Here is a 21,461-nt window from a genome sequence, read left to right as displayed (position 1 = left end):
TACATGCCATGATGCAACTAATATATAAACATCCTAATGCAAATGATTCTACCAACTAATATGACATATAAACTAAATGCAAGTCCTAGATTCACATTGTTATACCACATCAATCAAAATAAAGCCACATAGTCATTAACATAAAGAGGAAAAAAGGAGATTGGAAAGATCATACCATGCGGTCTTCATGATCCTCATGTCTCGGATGTGGCGTAGTCAATCAATGTAAACAAGGATAAAACAAACACAATATATACAATAATATATACATGACTACACTACAAAGGAAATGAACTTGTTTTTGGTTTTTCAAATTTTTCAAATTTTTTGGATTTTCGAAATTTTTTGATTTTTTTTTGATTTTTGAGTAAAAGCTAAGTTAGAATTCCCCATCCCCACACTAATATGGGCATTGTCCTCAATGGCCAAAATGATGGGAAATCATGCAAACTTGATGCATGAATTCTACACTAAATGCAAGCTATACTAATCTACACTACATGATGCATGGGTTTTTGTTTATGACGGAGAGCGTAATTTAGATTACCTCCCGTTGCGTATGCATGTACTTCCCCAAACCGAGATAGACATTATTTCTAATGTCCTAAAGTTGGGGATAGTTCATGCACACAAGATGCAATGCATGAAACTAAATTTGTCATTTTGGATTTTCAAAAGTGGGAACAATGAAATAAGAACACCTCAATGGGGCCGAGGTGTTAGTCCTCTATGTTGCTAGGACTCTCCAACCATGATCAAGATAAAATAAATAAAACAAAGAAAGGAGTAGACAAACCTCAAGAGGGTAGGAGCCTCCAAAGCTTGCTAGTCTTCCACCATATCACCATTGTCATCATCTTCCTCAATAGAAGTGGACTCATCTCCACTTCCCTCTTCACTTCCTTGCTCACTTCCTTCATCATTTTCTTCTTCTTCTTCATTTACCTCTTCATCAATGCTTTCATCAACAACCTCATCACCGACAACCTCATCGTCACCCGGTATCTCACCCCTAGATGCACTTGGAAAGAAGACTTCCCTATCCGCCCAACTAGGCAAAGGACATGAAGGATCAAGTAGTCCTTGCCTAGCTAAATGAAGGAGGGGTGGATATTGGGCTAAGTATGCATCTTCCCGATCCTTAAAAGCTTGTTTGTGCATCTCTTGCATAAGTAGAGTCATGTAGTCATTACTTGCTTTAACACCTTCGGGTTTGAACTCTTGATACTTGAATGGATAGGGTGGTGTGACAATGGAGGAGGAGGTCATTTCAATTTCACCCCTTTGTTGACGGATGATGTATTCGGCTTCTTTTGAGAGGGGAAGGAGGTAGTGGGTCCGATGGACACTCAAACGGCATATCTTGGAAGGCAAAGTAAAAGATCTAGCCTCATTGGTGAGCCACCCATATTTGGTGTCAAGAGGATTATGGGTAACCCACTTGTACTTGTTAATCATGGCATCCATGTCAATGAGATGACCCCCCTTTTTCGCCACATACTTGCTATCCTTGTTGAAATTCGGATCAAAGTACTTAGCCAAAAGAGTGACTAGACCTCCATTTACAATAAAAGTGGTGCCTTGCTTTCCACAATCAACATTTAGCCATCTTTCCACCAAAAGCCTTAGAGAATTGTAAGGCTTGGTGAATTCCCTTCCAATATTTAAGGCCGACTCAAGTAGAATACAATCGAGCTTGGTAAAGTGGTTAGTGTCTTTTCTTGCAATGATAGTATTCCCGATGACCTTGTGCCACACTCTAATGCCTGGATGGTGGACTAATAGAGCGCGACTAGCATGATAGTTCTCAAATTTCCTCCCGGAAATCGCCTCCCAAAGAGGAGCAGGGTCATATTTTTCGGGATTCTTGTAATAACTAGGTGAATCACTAAGACCAAATACTTTACCCAATTCATCAAAGGTGATGCGCCTACTCATATTAGCAAGGCGGAACTCGATGTGTTCTCTAGTCTCTACCTTAGTAACTTTCAAAGAACTCAAGAATTCCAAGGTACGGGAGGGGTATGTCAATTCTCTTGTAGCAAACAATTTTCCCAACCCCATGGCTTCAAAGAAGGCTTTTGTTTGTTCAAGGACACCCAATTTGTTCAAGGCATCTTCACATATGAATTTGGTGGGTAGAAAGGATTTCCTAGCATACTTGGCAAATGTATCCCTATGGGAGTTAGAAATGAAAATTACCTCCGGATAGTTTGATAATTGAGCAATTTCCGGAGTTGTTGATGTTGTTGCTTCCAAGGGAGGATTTTGTTGTTGAACTTCCAAGTTTGAACTAGCTACCACCATAGCCAATGAGGCATTCTTTGCTTGAAGACATTTTTGTCTTGTTGAGAGTGCATTTGCCTTAGGTGCCTTTGTTGATCCTTTTGTTCTTGCCATTGATGATTATACCAAGAAAAGAGTGAAAATCTTCAATTTCCAAGTATACCCAAATCGATTTTAAGATGAAAGGCTTTGCCTTTGTAATTTCAAAAATCGACTCAAAGGTTGAAGATTTTGGTGCTTGGTTTGATTTTTGTTGGAAGAGGAGTGACTAATTTGTTGTTAAAAGGAAGTTTGGATTTGATTTTGTTGAATTTGGTTGAGGAAATCTTGTTTTGGTGATGGAGAGGATGAGGGTTTTGAGTTTTGGGGTTTATGGGTAGTGTTTTGAATGAATGAATGAAGAAATGAATGAGGAAGGGGGTACTTAAAATACCCGAAAAATTTGAAACTGCAGGGGAAGACGAGCGTCTTTCCTTCGGGACGCTCGGATTCTGCCTATTTTGGGTTCAGGATTCTCGCCTAAAGACGAGCGTCTTTCAGCAAAGACGCTCGGATTCTTTGATTGCAGGACGGGCGTCGTCTACTGAAGACGGGCGGATTCATAGACAGCAAGCTTTCTTGTTTTTCACAGGCAAAAAGACGGGCGTCTTTCGTGCTAAGACGGGCGGATTTCTGAAGACAAGCGTCTTCTCTACCAGGACGCTCGGATTATTCGACAGTCCCAAAATTTCAATTTTTCAGCTCAGATGGACGGGCGTATTCCCTTGAAGACGCTCGGATTCTCCCTATTTTACCCGGATTCAGTTCCATCCGTGTACTTGCATATCCCTTGTCATTTTTCATTCTTCAAATCCCGTGTTCTTCATTGTAGGGGCACTACTAAGGCATGAATAGCCTAGGCAAATGCTATCCCCACACTAAGCTAAAGCACTACACATCAATTAAATCATTAGTCCCTCCCTCACTTCTCTCAAAAATGATAATTATCTTGATCAAAGCATAAAAATCCAAAAATGACAAAAAAAATGCAATGTAAGAATTAAAATGCAAGTTAGGGAGTTAGAAATATTTACAAATGGTTGTTTAGGGAGGACTCCACCAAACTCTCATCCTTAGTGAGATGTCATGGGGGCATGTCCAAGGTGTTTTTGATGTTGCTCAACACCTTGAAGAAGTAGTCAAAAGCTTGTTCATTATTATAGTAAAGATCCTCAATAGATCTTTGCACTTGTTGTCCTTCATATTGGTCTTGATCGATAGCATTACCAATGTAGGGATTGAAAATCCCTTCAAACTCATCGTCCCAAAGACCACAAACTTCATCTACTTGATCACTAAAGATCTCTTGAGTTGATAGAGACAACTCTCCCACTTTCTTATCTTGGCCAATAAGGCCATCTTCTTCATTGCTTGACTTTGGTGAGCTTTTCAAGCTCTCTTTGTTACAATTCACTTGCTCTTTGAATGGAGCATCTTCAACTTTCTTCGTCCATTGGAATTCCGACTTCTTCCTATCATCCTTTCGGCTATAATGATCAACCATAAAACATGGTTCATGCAAACGGGGAGCTCTCATGGTCTTGTCAAGATTGAAAGTTATGCTCTAATCTCCCACTTCTAGAGTGAGCTCTCCATGCTTCACATCAATCACCGCACCCGCGGTGTGTAAGAAAGGTCTTCCTAGAATGATTGGAATGTTGGAGTCTTCTTCCATGTCAACAATGACAAAGTCCACCGGGATGAAAAATTTCCCAACTCTTACGGGAGCATCTTCCCATATCCCTAACGGTGTCTTCGTCGATCTATCAGCCATTTGGAGTGTGATATTGGTGCTTTTAAGCTCTCCCATCCCCAACCTTTTACTCACTGAGTACGGCATAACACTCACATTAGCCCCTAGATCGCATAAGGCTTTGTTGATCGTGGTGTCGCCAATGGTACACGGTATTGAGAAGCTTCCCGAATCTTTGAGTTTTGGAGGTGAACTCCCTTGAAGTATTGCACTACTCACCTTAGTGAAGGCGATAGTCTCAAGCTTCCGGATCGACTTCTTCTTTGTGAGGATGTCTTTCATGTATTTTACATAGGCCGGCACGTGATTGATTAATTACGTGAAAGGAATCGAGACTTCCAAATTCTTCACAATTTCCATAAATTTTCCAAGTTGGTCATCAAATTTGGGCTTGGGTTGACGACTCGGAAAAGGAAGTCTAATCACAATGGGCTCCTTCTCCTTGACCTTGTCTTCATTTTTCTTTGAAATTTCTTCTTTTGATGGTTCTCCATCCTTGGAGTTTTGCGCAATTTCTTCTTTGTCACTAGCTTCCACAACTTCATCCTCAACTTGCTTCTTCGGTGCTTCATACCTTGTACCACTCCTCAAGTGAATGGCACTAACCGTTTCATGTCTTGGGGGATTACTTTGAGGTGATAATTGCCCCTTTTGTCTTTGTGAGCTTGAAGATGCTAGTTGAGTCAATTGGGTTTCCAACATTTTGGTGTGAGCTAGGATGTTGTTGATGGTGATTTCCTTTGCTTGACTATCTTTTTGCATTTGAGTGAAAAACTCTTGTTGATTCTTTTGCATTTGGAGGACCGCTTTTTGAACATCAAAACCTTGGTCATTTTGTTGATTGTATGGAGTTTGATTTTGGTAACCTTGGTTTTGGTTGTAAAAGGGTCTTTGATTTTGGTTTCTTATGGGAGGTAGGGTGTATGTTGGTTGAGGGTTTTGAACATTTTGGCTTTTGTATGAGAGATTTGGATGGAATTTGGTGTTTTCATTGTAATAGTTTGAATAAGGGGTACCACTCTTGTATGCTTGGAAAGCATTCACTTGTTCATTTGTTCCCCTACATTCACTTTGGTCATGTCCCAAAGTTCCACAATTCTCACATATCCCACTTGGGATTGATGAAGATGCCGTCATGGCATTAACATGATGCTTTGGTGATTTTGAGGCTTCTTCAAGTCTAGCCATAGCTTTTTCAAACTTCAAATTGATGGTATCAATGTGAGCACTAAGTTGAGCACCCAATTGAGTAATGGAGTCCACTTCATGCTTTCCTCCTCTAGTAGCCTTGCGAGGTCTACTATATTGTGAGTTATGGACCGCCATTTCCTCAATTTTGTTCCAAGTTTGATTGTCATCAACTTCGGTGAACATTCCATTTGATCCCATGTTGAATCTTCATAAAGACTGTTCCAAAATTGTTGTTGTACCAAGAACCACTCGCTAAGTCCATGATGAGGACATGAGCAAAAAATTCCCTTGAATCGCTCCCAAGCTTCTTACAAAGATTCCTCATCTCTTTGCTTAAAGCCCGTAATTTGAGCTCTTAGCATGTTAGTCTTTTCCGGTGGATAGAACTTTTTGTAGAAAGCTAGAGCCAACTTCTTCCAAGAATCAATTCCGAGGGTAGCCTTATCAAGGCCTTTCAACCATTGTTTTGCGGTGCCAATTAGAGAAAAAGGAAATAAGACCCATCGAATTTGGTCTTGAGTTACACCGGTTTGAGAAATCGCATCACAATAGTCACAAAAAGCCTCCATATGAGAATGAGGGTCTTCACTTGGCATCCCCCCAAAATGGCTTCTTTCGACTAATTGGATAAATGCGGATTTGGCAATAAAATTTCCAGTTAGATGTTGTGGTGTGGGAGTACCATTGGGTATGTTCTCCTCGGTGGGTACGGAATGTGATGAAAACTTAGGCATTGTGGGTTGATTTTGTGTTGGATTTTGTGTTGGGTTCTCCTCACCTTCTCTTGCAAAAGGGTTGATGAACTCAATAGTATTTGGTTGAATAACCTCACTAATACCTCTCAAATTTCTCCTAGCAAGTCTTCTATTGGTTGACAAAGTCCTTTCAATTTCGTGATCAAAGGGTAACAAGTTACCTTGTGACCTTCTAGACATGCAAAATATCAAACAACTCGAAAATAATTAGAACAAACCTTGAGGAGTTTTACTTCCCCAAGGCAAAGAAAGACACAACTAATAACAATACAAGAAAATCTAAATCAAGTTAACACGAGTCCCGCAAACGCGCGCCATTTTTGGTCGGACTCACGATGGAGGTTTAGTTTTCAGTACTTGTCGTTAGGAGCACCTAGACCAAAACACAATTTATAACTTCACCAACAACTCTACAATTAGTAAAGAGGCGAGTAAAGGTCGGATCCCAAGGGACGGGAATTGAGATGAGATTTCTATTGCAACTAGTGGTGTCTAAGGGTGTCACAATTGAGGTTTGATGTAGAAGATCACTAAACTAAATAGCAATGAAAGTAAACAAGCAAGATGAATTAAAAGGGATGTAAACAATTGATAAAAGGCGCTAGGGTGTCATGGGGTTATAGGGGAATCATGGGAATTGATCATACAAACATGTTCTCAAATTATAAGCAAGCAATTATTGTTGTGATGGATCGAGTTGGTTTATATCTTACAATCCTAGGAAAGTTTGGGTCCCGGAGCCGAATCGATTAGATTGTACAACACCTACAAGTCGACTTAATCTTCCCTACTCAACTACATGCATGGTCTAATGAGACTCGAGTTGGTTTATGTCTTACAAGTCTCATTGAAAAGATAAGTGATGGGTAAAAAATGCAAGGATTCATAGGCTCGCTTTTCATCAAACATAACATGTGCATGAGTTGAGATCACAACAAGCAAGCAAATAAACCATGAAAGCATATTAATTTAAGCATGAATCATCCCCCATGTTGGTTTCCCCTAATTACCCATTAACCCTAGCTAAGGAAACTACTCACTCATTATCATGTTGAACATGCTAGCAAGGTTGTCAATCATACCAACAAAGTAAAACATGATGAATAAATGAAAGTGATTAACAATAATTAAAAAGGGATTAAGAGAATTATACCTACTAATGATTCCAATAATAAAGCAAAGAATAAAAGAAGTACTTGATGCTTGATTGGAAGGTTGTCAATCTCCCAATAATAACCCAAATAATCTTCAATTACCCAAAATAAAGGATGAACAAGAGAGAGATTAAGGAAATAAAACTTGTATTAAAACTTGATTAAATGTTGATTACAAAATTAAAGAGATATTTGATTGATATTAACTACACTAAAGATTGATAAGAAGAACATGCTCTTCTAATTAGACTAATGGGGTATTTATAGTGGGGATTAGGTACCTAAATTAGGGTTTACTAAGGGCTTAAATGACGATTAAGTCCTTGAGGAATCGCCGGCCTCTAGGGAGACTCCGGTCTCTTTTTCGCCGGTCTTAGAAAAAGATGTGCATCCTTCCTTGAAGCTTGTAGAAGACGAAATGGAACTGTCTGGGAATCCGGACGTCTTTAGCACGGGACGGGCGGATTTGGGCGTTCCTGGACGGGCGTCCAGAGGGTGAAGACGGGCGTCTTCTGGTGGTTCTGCACGGGCGTCTTGTGGAGGAAGACGCTCGGATTGTGGTGGTGGACGGGCGTCTTCAGGGCAATCCGCACGGATTGTCAGGCAGTTTCTTCCCTTCTTCTTTTCTTCCTTTTTCTTCATAAAATCCTTGAGGATTTCCTCGGGGATGCAAGGATCTTTTCTCATCATTACCCATCTACTATAGTATGTACAAAGGCCTTCTAATCTTGTCTCTCCTTGATGCTTGGTCATTGAATTCAATCAATTTAGCCTCATTTTGCCATGAAAATGCAAGGTTTGCACTCCTTTCCTACCAAGGACACAAAACCTCAAAGAATATGCAAAACAAAGAACTAAAGATAATAAATGACCCAAATATGCACTAAAAAGCATGAGAACAAGGCTAATTTGGGGACTAAATATGCTCTAATTATGGTCACATCAAGTATAAATAGAGGCCTTGTGCTATTCTATTGTTCACATAAGATCACATAAAATCACAATTAAAAGTAAAAGAGAGAAAAAAGAAGAAAAAAGGGAGTTTTACATCTAGCTTACAACCGTCTTAAAGGTAACCGTCTCATAAACTCTTTCTTATAATTAAATTATTAAAATAATATGTTGACTCGACCCAAGACCCGACCTTGGCCATTGACCCGACCTAGTCCGACGTTGACCACCCCGTTGACCGGCGTTGACCGTTAGGACTTGAATTGAATTATAGTTGTTGTATTATTGTTATTTTGATCGATGAAAGAGACCCTTCAAACCCAAACCCTTGACTGTTTTGACCCAACCAGGTTCTGGGTAGGGTTAGGACGTCGTGCAGGGGCCATCTTGGTGGTGTTATTGGTTGAGGTCAGGGTGGCAGTAGGTTGTGGTGGCCGGTTTAGCAGGTGGTGTCGTGTTGTTTGTTGTGGGTTAAACCGAGATGTTGCACCAATTGCTGGTCGTGTATGTGCTCGACTGACCAAGGGGGTTATGGGCGGTTGTCAGGGTGGTCGAGGGTAGGTGTAGGGAGGCTGTTAGGGCAGAAGCATGGTGGTTGTTGGTGGTTTCAGGGCCATTTGCTACCGTTATCAGGCTTCTGCTGTTGTTGCTGCGTTGTGGTTGTTGTGTTGGTGTTGGGACGTAGAGTGGCTGAGCGTGGTGGCTATGGGTGGTAGGTGCGGCGGCTGTGAGAGGTTGTGGTGGTGCTTCTAGTGGTTCATGGTGGTGATTGGCTGGTGAAGAAGGAAAGGGGGTTTCGTGGTTGTTGTTAAGTGTTGTGGTTGTGGTTGTGTCAAGAGAGAGGAAGGGGAAATTGTAGAAGGGTGTAGCTGGTGGTGATGGGCTCGGTGGTCAGACCAGAGCTTGGTGGTGGCAGGCGTGGCTGCCACGGCCTGTTATGGTGGTTGATGACGGGTGTAAAGGAGGGAACACGTGTGTGTGGGTAGTGGTTTGATTGTTGTGACGGGTTTTATGAGTCATAATGTTATTTAAGTATTGTGAGTGTCGTAATTATTATTATTACTACATTGCTAGGTGACGGGTTTTGACTCGGGTGTATTGGTGTCTGGTCATGTGGAAATATGGGTTGAAGGCTTGGGCCGTGTATGGGGTTGTGTGGGATTGTTTTGGAGTCGGGTTTAATTTATTTGTTGGTTGAGTCGGGAAATTAATCAAGTTTAGTTAAAATGAGTCGGGATAATTGGTTAGTGAGTTATTAACCCGGATTTAATTAATTATTGGAATATATTAAATATATTAAATTATTATTAGAATGTAATTGTCTATTATTATTATTATTATTATTATTATTATTATTATTATTATTATTATTATTATTATTATTATTATTATTATTATTATTATTATTATTATTATTATTATTATTATTATTATTATTATTATTATTATTATTATTATTATTATTATTATTATTATTATTATTATTATTTATTATTATTATTATTATTATTATTATTATTATTATTATTATTATTATTATTATTATTATTATTATTATTATTATTATTATTATTATTATTATTATTATTATTATTATTATTATTATTATTATTATTATTATTATTATTATTATTATTATTATTTATTTATTTAGGTACCGACCTTGTGAGACGGTAATATTATTATTACTTGGATCGCGTGCTTGTTATTCAGATTTGTTGAAGGAAGGTTTTGGCATTATTATTTCGCTTGCTTGACTCGGAATTTGCTATTGAGGTAGGATAGCTACTAAATCACTTTAATGTTTACTTGAATGATCTTATCTGATTGTATCGGTTGAATTAATTGGAATTGTGATGGATGATATATAATTATTGGTTGGTTGTATTAAGATGATTTGATTATTGACTACCTCGGCTCGTGTCTGAGATGAATTATACTATTGGTTTCCTCAGCCTCGTGTCAGAGATGGTAAGAATATGGTATAGCTCAATTGTTTGCATACCATATCATGAGCACTTGCATTGGTTTCCCCAGGCTGGTTCTGCAGGACTTGTCTCTCGAATGTTATTGAGATTAACCCGACCATGGATTGGCGGGATGAACGAGAGCCTCGGAGGATGATCATGAGCATGCATTTTATTTGCATTTAATATTGTCTTATATTCATTTATTGTCTTTGTTTAGCTATTCCTACTCAACCGTTGGGTTGACGTGTATTCGATAAACACTTGTGATGAACCAAATTTTGGGGAGCAGTTTGATTGGCAGGTTACATATTGGGACGAGTGGACTGACGAGACAAAGATAGAGACCTTCACGAGTTCTATAGAAAATGTAATAAAGACTTAGTTACATGTATTTTCCGCTGCGAGCTTTGTAATTTAATTTAAGACCGTATTTTATTTAAGTTGTAATAAGACCATTTGAGTAATTTAATTAATAAAGTACTTTAGATTGCTATACTTTGTAACTACTGCCTCAGGAAACTGAGATGGTAACACACTTATTTAATTAGGAATGTCTAGTAAAGGCTCTTGATTAAATGAGGGTGTTACAGTTATTCTTTTAGTATATAAAGGGCAGTTGCAAGGGCTCGAACTCGGGTTGTTTTAAAGTTGGGAGGTTGCTTGTACCATTGAAGAACTAAGGTTTTATGAAATATAAGCATACAAATAAATATATATATCTTTTTTTTTTTACAAAGATTAATGGGGGTGAGGGTTCACCCCCATCACCCCCTATAAATCTGCCATTGGTTTCTCGTCTCATCCACGACGACTTATACCTTCTCTCTTTAGCCGTTAATAATATCAAGAACTATGTTACCGTCGAACTCGGGATGGATAACGACCAATATCCTCTTTGGTTAGCACTTTTTACGAACCATGCTAAGTCGAATCGAGTGCTACACCACATCGTCAAGCCTAAACCCGATGGACCCAAACCTCCTGTGACTGATGATGTGACCATAATTAGCGCATATTTAGCCCCCGAATTAGCCTTTTTCCCATGCTTTTTAGTGCATATTTGGGTCATTTCTTATCTTTAGTTCTTTGTTTTGCATATTCTTTGAGATTTTGATCCCTTGGTAGGAAAGGAGTAAGAATCTTGCATTTTCATGGCAAAACGAGACTAAATTGATCGAATCCAATGACCAAGCATCAAGGAGAGACAAGATTAGAAGGCCTTTGTACATATTATAGTAGAAGAGCAATGTTGAGAAAGGATCCTTGAGTCCCCAAGGAAATCCCCAAGGAATTTATGAAGAAAAGGGAAGAAAAGAAGAAGATGTCTTGCTGAGTGACAATCCTTAGAAAAATTGGGTGTTCTTGAGCAAACTAGAGCCTTTTTCAAAGCCATGGGGTTAGAGAAGTTGTTTGAATCAAAAGAGTTGACATACCCCTCCCTTACCTTGGAATTTTTGAGTTCTTTGAAAGTCACCAAAGTTGAGAGTAGGGAGAATCTCGAGTTTCGTCTAGCTAATGTTAGTAGACGCATTTCCTTTAGAGAATTGAGTGAAATTTTGGGTCTTAGTGATGAACCGCGTTATTTTAAGAATTATGGAAAGTATGACCCCGACCCTCTTTGGGAGGCAATTTCCGGGAGGAAATTTGAGGACTTTCATGCGAGTCGTGCTCTTTTGGTCCACCATCCGGGCATAAGAGTATGGCACAAGGTCATGGGAAACACCATAATTGCAAGGAAAGATACCAACCATTTCACCAAACTTGATTTTATTCTCCTTGAATCGGCTTTGAACATTGGAAGAGTACACACCAAGCCTTACAATTCTTTGAGGCTCTTGGTAGATAGATGGCTCAACATTGATTGTGGGAAGAAGGGCACTACCGTTATTGTCAATGGCGGCCTAGTCACTATCCTAGCTAAGTACTTTGATCCTTACTTCAATAAGGATAACAAGTACAAAGCAAAGGAGGGTGGTCATCTTGTTAATTTGCATACTATGATACACAAGTACAAGTGGGTTGCCCATAATCCTCTTGACACTAAGTATGGATGGCTCACTAGTGAAGCTAGATCGTTCACCTTGCCTTCAAAGATTTTCCGTCTAAGCGTCCACCGGACCAATTATCTACTTCCCCTTTCTAAAGAGGCCGAGTATATTATTCAGCAACAAAAGGGTGATCTTGAAACTCCCTCCTCTTCCATTGTCATACCACCTTACCCCTTTGAGTATCAAGAGTTCAAGCCGGAAGGAGTTGAAGCTAGAAATGATTATTTGACTCTTCTCATGCAAGCAATGCACAAGCAAGCCTTTGAGGATCGGAAAAATGCTTACTTGGCTCAATATCCACCCCTCCTACACTTAGCTAGGCAAGGAATACTTGATCCATCATGTCCTTTGCCTAGTTGGGCGGATAGAGATGTCTTATTTCCGGGTGCATCTAGGGTCGTTTCGGATGACAATGAGGTTGTTGGTAATGATGAAGAAGTTGATGATAACATTGATGAAGAAGCAAGTGAAGAAGGAGAAAAGGATGGTGAAGATGATGATGAGCAAGATGAGGAAGAAAGTGAAGAAGCAAATGACGAGGGAAGTGAAAATGTGACCACTTCTAATGAGAAAAGTGATGGTGATAACATGATGGAAGATTAGCAAGCCTTGGAGACTCCTACCCTCTCATGGTTTGTCTATTTCTCTCTTTGTTTTAATTATAATTTTGATCATTGTTGGAGTAGTCCTAGCACCATAGAGGACTCACACCTCGGTACCATTGAGGTGTTCTCATTTTATTGTTCCCATTTTCAAAATCCAAAATGACAAATTAGTTTCATGCATTGCATAGTGTGTGCATGAACTACACCCATCCTTGGACATTAGCAATAATGTCTCACTCGGTTTGGGGAAGTTAATGCATACACAACGGGAGGTAATTTAAATTATCCTCTCCGTCATAACAAAAACCATGCATCATGTAGTGTAGCTTAGTATAGATTGTATTTAGTATAGCAATCATGCATCATCTTTGCATAATTTCCATCATTTTGGCCATTGAGGACAATGCCCATATTAGTGTGGGGATGGGAATTCTAACATTTAACTCTTATTCAAAAACCAAAAAAATTGAAAAATTTCGAAAATCATAAAAATTTGAAAATTGAAAACCCAAAAACATGTTTATTTCCTTTTGTAGCCTTGTATATATAATCTTGTATATATTGTGTTTATCCTTGCTCACATTGATTGACTACGCCACATCCGAGACATGAGGATAATGAAGACCGCATGGTATGATCTTTCCAATCTCCTTTTTCCTCTTTATGTTAATGACTATGTGGCTTTATTTTTATTGATGCGGTATAACAATGTGAACTTAGGACTTGCATTTAGTTTATATGTCATATTAGTTGATAGAATCACTTGCATTAGGATGTTTATATTAGTTGCATCATGGCATGTAGTTGCATATTAGAAATGTTTTGAAAAATGCCTAATTAGGAACTTTGACAAGAGCAACTAAGCCATTACAAATACTTGTTCAACTTAAGACTTTGTCTACTAGAATGGTTGTAAAACACCCTAGATAGTGTCATACTAGTGTCTTTTGACCCATGACCCAAAGCCTAGTCAAGGGTTTGCATGTGAGTCACCTATCCAACCCCGTGATGCGATGTGGACTTGGTTAACTTGTCTAGGTGACCTTGATTGACCTTGTGGTAAGGCAACCCAAAAATATTTTCTATCAATAAGCTTGAAGTGCTCATTTCAAAAAATTTTGTCATGTGGAAGTAATCTAATGCCAAAGAAACCTCAAATGTTATGAATTGTTGAATGTTGAGAAACTTAAGTTGTTTTGATGGAGGCGTACCACTTCGATGTGCTTTGGTGCGGGATCCATTGAATTGGGCCCCCATACGGTTGTGAATTCGGCCGCCCAGAGACAGAGTGACTATCACCCCGAAAAGCTATTGTCTAGAGGTTAACCGGTTACCTAATAAGCGATTGGCAAAAGCAAAGGACACTAGCCCGGAAGGGACAAACCTCATCTTAAATTTTTGAAATGTGAAAGTGAAATGAGGACAATTTTGAATACTAGTCATATCCACCCGTTGTGAATAAAGATTTGAGCATTTCATTCCCAAAAAGCCTTTTTGTCAAGCCACTTGGTCGAGCTTGGGACGATCCATGACCTTTACTTTTGTAGAGAATTCGAGACTTGTCATGTCATATGCTACTAGCATCATAGGGATCATCATTCCACCACCATCCGATCGCTCTTGACGAAAGCATTTGGAAATTGAGGACGAAAGTAGTCTAGTTTAACACCATTTGGAGGTGATTTAGTGCCATCCTCTTAGACTTAGTAATTTGTTGAACTAGTATTTGTGAAGGATTACATGCTCTTAAATTTGTTCCTCTTTAGTGCCTCCGCCACTTGATGAGGAAGTGGCTATTCTTTTGTAGATTCATCCATTATGTGATTTTGTGTGCTTAATGTTTGGATGTGTCGCCATTTTGGCAAGACCCACCTTGCCTTGCAAGAAGGCATCCTACCTCATGGTTTGTCTTGTTGTGAGTTGAAGGGGCGGAGTGAGACCCGCTAATTGTCTCATATCGGCTATATTATTAGGATAGGTTAGTATTGGTCCTAGTCTTTGTCACCTCTTTACTCGGGACGAGCAAAGGTTCGGTTTGGGGATATTTGATGTGACCATAATTAGCGCATATTTAGCCCCCGAATTAGCCTTGTTCCCATGCTTTTTAGTGCATATTTGGGTCATTTCTTATCTTTAGTTCTTTGTTTTGCATATTCTTTGAGATTTTGATCCCTTGGTAGGAAAGGAGTAAGAATCTTGCATTTTCATGGCAAAACGAGACTAAATTGATCGAATCCAATGACCAAGCATCAAGGAGAGACAAGATTAGAAGGCCTTTGTACATATTATAGTAGAAGAGCAATGTTGAGAAAGGATCCTTGAGTCCCCAAGGAAATCCCCAAGGAATTTATGAAGAAAAGGGAAGAAAAGAAGAACATGTCTTGCTGAGTGACAATCCGTGCGGATTGTCCCCAATCCGTGCGGATTGTCCCCAATCCGGCCGTCCCCCAGCTGCACAATCCGTGCGGCTTTCCTCTAATCCGCTCGGATTCCACCTCCACAATCCGCCTGGATTCCCTCGAATCCGCTTGGACCCCATCGCGCGAATCCGCCCGTCTCGACCTTATTCCGCCCGGATTCCAAAGACAAGCGTGATTTCCTCTCTCCAAGCTACAAAGAAAGAAGCCCTTCCTTCAAAAAAATACCGGCTCCTCCTTCCTCAATCTAAAAAGTGTAATTACTAGTTTAGCCCTTAGTTAACCCTAATGCATCCTCCCTAATTTCCACTATAAATACCCCATTAGTCTAATTAGAGGAGCATGTTCTTCTTATCAATAATTAGAGTAGTTAATATCAATCAAATCTCTCTTTATTTTTGTAATCAACAATTAATCAAGTTCTAATACAAGTTTTATTTCCTTAATCTCTCTTTTGTTCATCTTTTATTTTGGGTAATTGAAGATTATTTGGGTTATTATTGGGAGATTGACAACCTCTCAATCAAGCATTCAAGTACTTCTTTTATCTTTGCTTTATTATTGGAATCATTATTAGGTATAATTCTCTTAATCCCTTTTAATTATTGTTAATTACTTTCATTTATTCATCATGTTTCATATTGTTGGTATGATTGACAACCTTGCTAGCATGATCAACATGATAATGAGTGAGTAGTCTCTTAGCTAGGGTTAATGGGTGATTAGGGGAAACCAACATGGGGAATGTTTCATGCTTAAATTAATATTCTTTCATGTTTTATTTGCTTGCTTGTTTTGATCTCAACTCATGCACATGTTATATTTGATGAAATGCTAAGCCTATGAATCCTTGCATTTACTATCATTTTCTATCTTTTCAATGAGACTTGTAAGACATAACCCAACTCGAGTCTCATTAGACCATGCATGTTGTTGAGTAGGGAAGATTAAGTCGACTTGTAGGTGTTGTACAATCTAATCGATTCGGCTCCGGGACCCAAACTTTCCTAGGATTGTAAGATCTAACCCAACTCAATTCATCACAACAATAATTGCTTACTTATAATTTGAGAACATGTTTGTATGATCAATTCCCATGATTCCCCTATGATCCCATGACACCATAGTGCTTTTTAATCAATTGTTTACACCCCTTTAATTCATCTTGCTTGTTTATTTTCATTGCTATTTTAGTTTAGTGACCGTCTACATCAACCCAATTTGTGACACCCCATAGACACCACTAGTTGCAATAGAAATCTCATTTCAATACCCGTCCCTTGGGATCCGACCTTTACTTGCCTCTTTACTAACTGTAGAGTTGTTTGTGAAGCTATAAATTGTGTTTTGATTCGGACGTGACCCAATGACCACACCTTTAATTGTGAACACGAAACGGACCGATGAAAAATGGCGCCGTTGCCGGGGACGGTGTTTACTTGATTTAGATTTCTTTTTATTGTTATTAGTTGTGTCTTTCTTCGCCTTGGGGAAGTAAAACTCCTCAAGGTTTGTTCTAATTGTTTTCGAGTTGTTTGATATTTTGCATGTCTAGAAGGTCACAAGGTGATTTGTTACCTTTTGACCGTGAAATCGAAAGAACCTTGACGAACAATAGGAGACTTGTTAGGAGGAATTTAATAGGTATTAGTGAAGTTGTTCAACCCACTAGTGAGTTCGTCAATCCTTTCGCAATAGAAGGAGAGGAGAACCCATTACACAATACCCCACAAAATCCACCTACAATGCCTAAATTCTCGTCACACTCCGTACCCACCGAGGAGAATCTACCAAATGGTACTCCTACACCGCAACATCTAACCGGAAATTTTATTGCCAAGTCCGCCTTCATCCAATTAGTTGAGAGGAGCCAATTTGGGGGGATGCGTAGTGAAGACCCTCATTCTCATATGGAAACCTTTTGCGACTATTGTGATGCAATCTCTCAAACGGGTGTGATTCAAGAACAAATTAGATGGGTCTTATTTCCTTTTTCTCTAATCGGCACCGCGAAGCAATGGTTGAAGGGCCTTGATAAGGCCACCCTCGGAATAGATTCTTGGAAGAAGTTGGCTCTAGCTTTCTACAAAAAATTCTACCCACCGGAGAAGACTAACATGCTAAGAGCTCAAATCACGGGTTTTAAGCAAAGGGATGAAGAATCTTTGTATGAAGCTTGGGAGCGGTTCAAGGGAATTTGTCGCTCATGTCCTCACCATGGACTTAGCGAATGGTTCTTGGTACAACAATTTTGGAATGGTTTATATGAGGATTCTAGGAACATTCTCAACATGGGATCAAATGGAATGTTCACCGAAGTTGATGACAATCAAACATGGAACAAGATTGAGGAAATGGCGGTCCATAACTCACAATATAGTAGACCTCGCAAGGCTACTAGAGGAGGAAAGCATGAAGTGGACTCCGTTACTCAATTGGGTGCTCAACTTAGTGCTCACATTGACACAATCAACTTGAAGTTTGAACAAGCTATGGCTAGACTTGAAGAAAACTCAAAATCATCAAAGCATCATGTTAATGCCATGACGGCATCCTCATCAATCCCAAGTGGGATATGTGAGAATTGTGGAACTTTGGGACATGACCAAGGTGAATGTAGGGGAACAAATGAACAAGTGAATGCTTTCCAAGCATACAAGAGTGGTACCCCTTATTCCAACTATTACAATGAAAACACCAAATTCCATCCAAATCTCTCATATAAAAGCCAAAATGTTCAAAACCCTCAAACAACATACACTCCACCACCCATGAGAAACCAAAATCAAAGACCCTTTTTCAATCAAAACCAAGGTTACCAAAATCAAAATCCATACAATCACCAAAATGACCAAGGTTTTGATGTCCAAAAAGCGGTCCTCCAAATGCAAAAGAATCAACAAGAATTTTTCACTCAAATGCAAAAAGATAGCCAAGCAAAGGAAACCACCATCAACAACATCCTAGCGCACACCAAGATGTTGGAAACACAATTGACTTAACTAGCATCTTCAAGCTCACAAAGACAAAAGGGGCAATTACCACATCAAAGTAATCCCCCTAGACATGAAACGGTTAGTGCCATTCACTTGAGAAGTGGTACAAGGTATGAAGCACCAAGGAAGCAAGTTGAGGATGAAGTTGTGGAAGCTAGTGAAAAGGAAGAAATTGTGCAAAGCTCCAAAGATGGAGAATCATCAAAAGAAGAAAGTTCAAAGAAAAATGAAGACAAGGTCAAGGAGAAGGAGCCCATTGTGATTAGACTTCCTTTTCCAAGTCGTCAAGCCAAGCCCAAATTTGATGATCAACTTGGAAAGTTCATGGAAATTGTGAAGAATTTGGAAGTCTCAATTCCTTTCACGGAATTAATAAATCACGTGCCGGCTTATGCGAAATACATGAAAGATATCCTCACAAAGAAGAAGTCGATCCGGAAAATTGAGACTATCGCCTTCACTAAGGTGAGTAGTGCAATACTTCAAGGGAGTTCACCTCCAAAGTTAAAGGATCCGGGAAGCTTCTCAATACCGTGTACCATTGGCGACACGACGATCAACAAAGCCTTATGTGATCTAGGGGCTAGTGTGAGTGTCATGCCGTACTCGGTAAGTAAAAAGTTGGGGATGGGAGAGCTTAAATGCACCAATATCACACTCCAAATGGCCGATAGATCGACGAAGACACCATTAGGGATATGGGAAGATGTCTTCGTACGAATTGGGAAGTTTTTTATCCCGGTGGACTTTGTCATTGTTGATATGGAGGAAGATTCCAACATTTCAATCATTCTAGGAAGACCTTTCCTACACACCGCGGGTGCGGTGATTGATGTGAAACATGGTGAGCTCACTCTAGAAGTGGGAGATGAAAGCATAACTTTTAATCTTGACAAGACTATGAGAGCTCCTCATTTGCATGAACCATGTTTCATGATTGATCATTATAGCCGAAAGGATGAAAGGAAGAAATCAGAACTCCAATGGAAGAAGAAAATTGAAGATGCTCCATTCAAAGAGCAAATGAATTGTGACAAGGAGAGCTTGCAAAGCTCATCAAAATCAATCAAGGAAGAATAAAATGGCCTCATTGGCCAAGAGAAGAAATTGGGAGAGTTGTCTCCATCAAATCAAGAGATTTTCAATGATCAACTTAATGAAGTTTGTGGTCTTTGGGACAACGAATTTGAAGGGATTTTTAATCCCTACATTGGTAATGCCATCGATCAAGACCGACAACAAGGGCCAAGGTCGATTGAAGACCTCTACCATGATAATGAACAAGCTTTCGATTACTTTTTCAAGGTCTTGAGCAACATCAACAACACCTTGGACATGCCCCCTTGACATCTCATCAAGAATGATAGTTTGGTGGAGTCCTCCCTAAACCACCACTTGTAAATATTTCTAACTCCCTAACTTACATTTCAATTCTTGTATTGCATTTTTTGTCATCTTTGGATTTTTATTTACTTTGATCAAAATAATTGTCATGTTTGAGAGAAGTGAGGGAGGGACTAACAATTTCAATTGATGTGTAGTGCTCTATCTTAGTGTGGGGATGTCAATTGCCTAGGCTATCCATGCCTTAGTAGTGCCCCCACAATGAAGAACACAAGATTTGAAGAAGAATGGAAGAATGGTAAGGGAAATGCATTGTGCACGGATGGAACTGAATCCGGGTACAAGGGGTCGAATCCGAACGGATTCCAGAGAATCCGCCCGTCTTCAGTAATCCGAGCGTACTGGGTTGAAGACGCACGACTTTATAAGCTGAGATTTTGGAAGATTTTTGACTGTAAGAGAATCCGGGCGTCCCGACAAAGCAATCCTCCCGTCTCTCGCAAATCCGTCCGTCCGGGATCAAGACGCCCGTCTTCTCTGCTGAGGAAAACAAGAAAAATTTCCTGGACTGATATCCGTCCGTCTTCAGGCAAATCCGCCCGTCCCGTATCAAGCAAATCCGAGCATATTCTACGGAATCCGCCCGTCTTTAGGCGAGTTTTATAAAACCCAGAAAGAGCAGAATCCGCACGGATTGGGCAGAATCCGCACGGATTGCCCCTGCAGTTCGAAAATTTCGGTCTTTATAAAATCCCTCCCACCTTCCTTCATTCATTCATTCATTCATAAACACTACCCACAACATCAAAACCCTCATCCTCTCCATCACAAAAACAAAATCCCTTAACAACATTCACCAAAAACAAATCAAATCATCCTTCTAACAACAAATCAATCACTCCTTCTTCAATAAAAATCAAAATCAAGCACAAAATCTTCAACCTTTGAGTCGATTTTTGAATTCATAAAGGCAAAGCCTTTCACCTTTAAATCGATTTGGGTATACTACAAATTGAAGATTTTCCATTCTTTTCTTGGTTAGTTCATCAATGGCAAGGACTAAGGGAGCAACAAAGCCACCAAAGGCTAAGGCACTCTCACAAAGGCAAAAGGCTCTTCAAACAAAGAAAGCATTGGCTATGGTGGTAGCAACACCAAACTTGGAAGTGCAACAACAACAACAACTTTCTATGGGAGCAACAACACCTTCTACTTCGGAAATTGATCAACTTTTGCATTATCCGGAGGTAACTTTTATTTCCGAAACCCATAGAAATACTTTTGCCAAGTTTGCTAGGAAATCAATTCAATCCACCAAATTTATATGTGAAGATACCTTAGAAAAATTGGGTGTTCTTGAGCAAACTAGAGCCTTTTTCAAAGCCATGGGGTTAGAGAAGTTGTTTGAATCAAAAGAGTTGACATACCCCTCCCTTACCTTGGAATTTTTGAGTTCTTTGAAAGTCACCAAAGTTGAGAGTAGGGAGAATCTCGAGTTTCGTCTAGCTAATGTTAGTAGACGCATTTCCTTTAGAGAATTGAGTGAAATTTTGGGTCTTAGTGATGAACCGCGTTATTTTAAGAATTATGGAAAGTATGACCCCGACCCTCTTTGGGAGGCAATTTCCGGGAGGAAATTTGAGGACTTTCATGCGAGTCGTGCTCTTTTGGTCCACCATCCGGGCATAAGAGTATGGCACAAGGTCATGGGAAACACCATAATTGCAAGGAAAGATACCAACCATTTCACCAAACTTGATTTTATTCTCCTTGAATCGGCTTTGAACATTGGAAGAGTACACACCAAGCCTTACAATTCTTTGAGGCTCTTGGTAGATAGATGGCTCAACATTGATTGTGGGAAGAAGGGCACTACCGTTATTGTCAATGGCGGCCTAGTCACTATCCTAGCTAAGTACTTTGATCCTTACTTCAATAAGGATAACAAGTAC

At 39.6% G+C, this 21,461-nt stretch overlaps 2 non-coding genes across 2 annotated transcripts; one reads left to right on the top strand and one right to left on the bottom strand.

Moving 5' to 3' along the window:
• The first annotated feature begins 5,524 nt into the window (after positions 1-5,524).
• Positions 5,525-5,631, top strand: LOC141625621 (small nucleolar RNA R71). The gene has a single exon (XR_012535394.1). It is a non-coding gene; the product is annotated as a small nucleolar RNA R71 (small nucleolar RNA).
• An 11,655-nt stretch (positions 5,632-17,286) lies between these two features.
• LOC141625720 (small nucleolar RNA R71) lies at positions 17,287-17,393 on the bottom strand. Its single transcript, XR_012535490.1, has one exon. It is a non-coding gene; the product is annotated as a small nucleolar RNA R71 (small nucleolar RNA).
• Between the last annotated feature and the right edge of the window lie 4,068 nt (positions 17,394-21,461).

Source organism: Silene latifolia, chromosome 1 (genome assembly GCF_048544455.1).
Source record: "Silene latifolia isolate original U9 population chromosome 1, ASM4854445v1, whole genome shotgun sequence".
NCBI classification, from domain to species: Eukaryota; Viridiplantae; Streptophyta; class Magnoliopsida; order Caryophyllales; family Caryophyllaceae; genus Silene; species Silene latifolia.
This window is presented reverse-complemented; position numbering and strand designations above follow the sequence as displayed.